This window comes from Frankliniella occidentalis, unplaced genomic scaffold (assembly GCF_000697945.3).
Source record: "Frankliniella occidentalis isolate FOCC.00 unplaced genomic scaffold, Focc_3.1 Scaffold643, whole genome shotgun sequence".
NCBI classification, from domain to species: domain Eukaryota; kingdom Metazoa; phylum Arthropoda; class Insecta; order Thysanoptera; family Thripidae; genus Frankliniella; species Frankliniella occidentalis.
In genome coordinates this window covers 69,251-74,824 of record NW_026267758.1, presented here as the reverse complement: position 1 = coordinate 74,824, position 5,574 = coordinate 69,251, and the positions used below count along the sequence as shown (strand labels likewise).

The 5,574-nt window shown below is 55.7% G+C and overlaps 1 long non-coding RNA gene across 1 annotated transcript in view; it reads left to right on the top strand.

Annotated features, from left to right (window-relative positions):
* The window catches only part of LOC127751642 (uncharacterized), a 22,234-nt gene that overhangs the window by 8,192 nt on the left and 8,468 nt on the right, over positions 1-5,574 (top strand). Inside the window, exons 2-3 of the long non-coding RNA XR_008012196.1 lie at positions 2,002-2,064; positions 2,287-2,334. This is a non-coding gene — a long non-coding RNA (uncharacterized LOC127751642). The remainder of the gene's footprint in view (positions 1-2,001; positions 2,065-2,286; positions 2,335-5,574) is intronic.

The following is a 5,574-nucleotide window of genomic DNA, read 5'->3' as shown; positions in this document are numbered from 1 at the left end:
TTCTATAAAACTCCAAATTTTTCCGGAAAATTTTTGGATGGTAAAGTTTCTAGGGGCACTCGAGAGACATTTGTTACCAGCCGGCTACGCGTCCGAGGCTCCAGGCGGCCCCCGCTGGCCCGGGGGCGCGCGCCCTCTGCCGCGCCTCCTCGCACCGTCCCGCGCCCTGTCACGCCCCCCTCGCTGCGTTCGGCGTGCGGGGGTTATTTCAGGCGTAAGCGGATCTCTGGCCCTCCGTGGGGTCGGAATTAGAAACTTGTATACCGAACGCCCTGGCTGGTGGGGCCGGCTGGCCGGGGCGGGGTGTGGGGCAGCTCTCCGAGGGCCCCGAGGCAGGCAGGCAGGCGCTCTCTCTCTGTTCCTCCTCGCCCCTGCCTGCCGCGCACCCTCCTATCCTGCCTGCTCTGCCTCGGCCTGCTGCGCCTGGGGCGCGCCGCGGCGGGGGCGATACCAGGAAATATGGTGGCGAAAACGAGAACGAAGGGTTGGCTTTTGTTGTTTGGCTTTGGGGGGCGGCGGGAGAGAGAGAGAGGAGCAAAGGGCTGCTCGCCCAGGGTGGGCGTCCTCCTCGCGTCGATACGAGTCAGGCTGCGCGCGCCCCGCCCCGCCACCAGGCGCTGCAGTGATTCATCGCACACTTGCGGTGGCGGTGCGAACTCATCTCCAGAGTTATTGCGCCGGCAGGTGTTAACGTGCGCCCGTCTCCCTCCGGAACACCCTGGCCGGTGCGTGCAGCGTGCGTGCGTGCGTGCGTGCGCAGGTGCAGGGGGGACTGACCCCTCACTTACACCGCGGCGTATGAGGGATTCGGTCCTCTGCCCGGCGGCTGGCCGGCGGCTGGCCGGCACCGGCCGTGGGTGTCATAGCGACAGCCGGAGAGGACCAGAGAGGAGGACCGCTGGAGTTAATCAAATTTCTGCGGCTCGGACGTGCCTCGCATGCGTACGCCCTGGTTTGGTTTGGGGGCAAATGCCTCTCATTCTCTCTGTCTCCCCCCCCCCCTCCTCCCCCTCCCTGCCTACTGGACCGGAGACACGGGCAAAGGAGACAGAGGGACTGCAGCGCGAGACGCGAGTCGGGCGTGTCCTTTTCTCCGCTAGAATTCAAAGCATTTCGCTCATGTCGTGCGTGTGTGTGTCGGCTCCGCATCGCATGTCAATCTCTTGCAGCAGCGCGGCCGCCGCCGCGCCTCGCAAACGTTTCTCCGAAGCGTTCGAAAATGGTTTATTTTTATTTGAAAGATGTTTCTCGTTGGCCGCGGCGGCGCGGTGGCTCGCTGCAAGAGAGAGATGATGTTTTCGAGAAACCTTTGCGCCGGCGAAGGGGAGCCTCGGGAGGTCCGCGCCGCCGTGCTGCTGCTAGGCGGAGCCAGAGGCGGAGCCGTCACACGGAGATGGCAAGGGACGCCCCCGCCCAGCGCGCTAAACTTAGACACCCCCCGCCCCCCTCCCCCATCTGTGCGGAGGGCCCTGGGCCCGGCCCTGGGTCTGGGGGTGGTCGAGCTGAGTCACTGCGCGCCCCTCTGTGACTCACTGGAGGACGCAACCAGCGGCGGGGTGGGGTGACGTCACGAGCTGCCCTGTTCCTCCTCCTCCTCATCACCAGCTAGATGATGTGCGCGTTGACGGCGACGTCGTCGGGTCGGCGTCAGCGGCCTGTTTATTCGTATTGTTGCACTGCAGCAGACCCATGACGACGGGGTCGTGTCCTCCCCCTAAATAATTGTGAGCTGTTTGTCGCCGGCGCTGCTTCACCAGGGCTGCTGCTGCTGTGTATACTTATCGCACCGTCACCATCTCGTCGGCTGGGTTATGACCAATTTGTCCGACAAAGTTGCGTGCCTCGGTGACCCAATTTGGTCCACTCTGATTCTTCTCGACGGCCCGGCGGCGTGCAGCAGCAGCAGCCGGTTCCGACGGACGGAGACCCCTGGGCCCTGGGCTGGGCCGCCCCGTTCGGTTTGGCACCGTGACTTATCAGGCCACTATCGCTCTGTTGCAGGCGGCAGCTCCAAGGAGTCCAAGAAGGACACCCTGTCGCCATCCGGCGGAGGCTTCGGCTTTGGTGAGTATTATCACGAGAATTTGTTGTGCAGAGTGGAACGCTCATCGTTTCCTGCGTGGCTACGTAGCCTCTCCAGTAAGGAGTAAAATGACTCGATGATGGCTACTATCAGCGGAAATGAGACTTGAAGGATTCTAACTGCAAGCTCTTTCTTCTACTCTGAGGAAAGAATGCCAAGCAACCAAATACGCGGGACAAAATATTGTGTTGATCTGTTCGCAGGGCCGCATATTTGGCATCGGGAGGACGTTCGTGCCGACTGTTTGGACCGTGAGAGTCATTTTTCTAATTTTGCATTTTCTTTAGCGTCGTGTAGTAGTTTGTAGAGCACTGCTTGCTGCGGCACCTTGCACCACCATCGTAGTTTGTAAAAGGTGTCGTCTTTCCTCGTCGTGTGCACTGACGACAGGGAAATTCGATACCTCTCGCCTACTTCGTTCTGTTTTCCGCTGTACTGCGCACCACTTCTGCACGAGTTTTTTTTCTTTTTTTTCTGTTCTTTCCTGGATTTTGCTGACTTTGACTTTGCGATTGCTGCGGTAGTCGTTCTGATACATGCAGTAGAGTTGCGTTAGGGTAGGGATGCCGTATGATGAACCTTTGCTGAGCCGCGCCCCGCCTATATGTGCCTCGTCAGAGGAAACAATTTCCCTCCTCCTCCTCGCGCCGAGCAGAAGCAGCCGCGGAGCCAATGAACAGGTTCCGCGGATGGATTCTGTTTTCTCACTACTAATGCCGCACAATGTTGGCCGGCCTGCTCGTCCTCTTTACTTTCACTGCGAAGCTCTAACGGCCCGAAACAGACCGGCCTTGGCGCGGCGAGCCGCAGCAGCGGCGGCGGGGCGGAGGCCTGGCCCGGCCCGGCCCGGGCAGTCACCCCTGGCCGTGTGTGTACTGAGCGCGCGACCTGCAGCAGCTGCAGGCTTGCCAAGCACAGGCACAGCGAGCATGCAGCAGGTCCACACGCTCAATGATTCAGTAGGTGCTTGTGTGCATACGTATGCATGCCCATGGGCAGATCTACTCACGCAGTGTTATGTACAAAGTTGTAACCTAATCTTTTGTGCAAGGTCTGTACCTAGTTTTGTACTTTTTTTTTCAATTATTCACTACTGTTTAGATCATTTTTTGCACCAGTTTGTACAAGTAATCTCTATTTTCATCAGAACTTTGTAAGCACAAATAATCATTCGGTACCATTGAGTACCCGATTTATGGTCACAAGTTTTTGCATATTTACGCACGGGAAAAATGCGGCGCATGAAAATTTCGTGTCTTGTAGTTACACACACATATTCCCTCGGTCTGGGCGCGCAAAGCAGTCCGCGGGCGAGCAGGCGCGGGCTATTGACACGCCCCGCACTCACCTCACACTCGATAAGCCCGTGGTGGCCGATCACCCGGAGCGGCACGGCCAGATAGGCATTATCTGGCTGTCGCGCGGTGTTGTTTGTAAATCGCGCGCCCGCGGCGGCTGACGGACGAAATGTCAAGCGACGAGTGCGCGCGACAGGACGGTGTGATTAGCTCCGCGCGGCCGCGCCTTCTTCTCCTCGTCGCGGTGGTAGGAATTCTGTAAAATCCGACATTTTTCCGGGTAAAAATTTCGAAACTTTTCCAGAAGAATAAGCCTAATGAACAATGTCCAGAAAAATTTAAAAAGAATTCAATTATAATTGATATATATTGGTATATATAATATATGCCCAAAAAAATTTGAAAAAAAATCGCACTATGTCCAAAGAAATTGAACAAAAGGAAACTTTTTTAAAAAATCTTGAAATTCTTTCCCAAAAATGCTTTTCCGCGGAAAATGAAAGTACAGACTCCTTTGGCAGTGTCTTGGCCTACTGCTGGCTTGTCACAACTGCGTGACAACGAGCGCTGTGGATGTTTTACGATCGTCACTCTCCTCTTTTTTTTTTGTCCCGCGCTGTGACACTTATTACTGGCTATTTAACCGGTTATTTGTGAATGGTTATATGTCACATAATTTTTGCGTGCGGGCATGTCAAAATAATCTGAGACCCGCATGAATATAGAATTCATTGTTATCCCTGAAAAAAATAAAAACGAGGTGAATTTTTTTTAATTTAATTTTTGCCAATGAAACTTAAATAAATGATGATTTGTGGTGTCGCGTTGGCTTGAGCATCCCTGATTGAGAGTGTGTGCCCAGGCCAAGGCCAAGGCCTATAGGCTGCCACGTTTGACACGGTGTGTTGACCCGGACCCGTCTCGTCCAGCTAGGCCCTCTCCTCACGGCGGCGACGACGCGAAGCGAGAAAGAACTATTGACACGATATCGAAAATAGCCAACAGTATCGCCCTGCTCGACTACTTTGTTTCGATATCTGTTCGATAATCTCGCTTTGCACTGGGGGGGCGTGGGTTAGGCCCGGCTTCCCCTTGCCCTCCTGCCTCCTCAGCCCGCGCCTCCGCAGCTCGCTATCGTTTCTGAACGCTGATGTGGAACCAGTTCTGTGGCGCCTGCTGCTGGCCGCGGCGCTCGCTGTTCTTAGGGGCTTTACGGCTCATGCCGCTAAAGTCGGGATCTATCGAGGTAGAATTTAGTCACTCGTTTGGGGGGAAAAATCAACACTGGCCATAATTTAGCAGAAGCGCTCTGACCGGCCGGCCGACCGGGCTCTGTGATGGCCCTCCTGGAGCGGAGTGGTTCTCCTCCTCTTCCCTCCTTTCTTCCGCTTCTGAGCGTGGAATGCTCGCGAGCCGCGATGTGTGCGGCTCGGATTCTCTGCCAGCGGCGGCTTTCTTTTGCAAGAGAACGAAGTGTGTTACAAGAAACATATTTACAGCTGAGTGGAATAGGTCCCCGCGCAGCAGAGGCCGCTGACTCGGTGACACAATGTCCGTATAGCGCTGGAGCTGTTGCTGCCGCCAAAGCGTTAGCGTCGCTGGCAATGAGCGTTCATCCGGGGAGGAGGTCAGGGGAAATTACCTCACCTAAAGAACTCAGAGGAGAACTCACAAAATAAAAGGAGGTTCGCGCCGCGGGATCTATTAACGTCCTCTGGCGGCAAAATATGAAAATTATCATTTGATTTGCTTCATTAACTTGAGATTTGCAACAATTTTAGCCGCCGTACACGACGACTAGATGGTGGCGGTAGAGAAGCTAGTCCGTGATGAGGAGGGCAATATGGGAGAGGATGGGGGATGTGAAAGGTTTCCGATCCGGTCCGGTGCGACTGGTCGCTGGTCGCTCGACGCGCGCATGTAGCGTCGCCTGCTGGACAGCCTGCTCGATCTTGTCAGTGTAGATCTGCCGTATCTGCTGATTGAAGTCGCGCCGCCCTGCCCGGCCCGCCAGTGTGACGTCTTACATTAGCAGGGATTCAGATTATTGTGCCTACGTGCGTCGCACACGACTGCGTCATGCTCTTTTCGAGTGAAATCGGTGGTATGGAACATGCCAGAATGTCTGAGGCAACGGCAGAGCAACAGGAGGATATATATGCGGAGGGGTTTCGTTCGTCTCTCACCTACCCT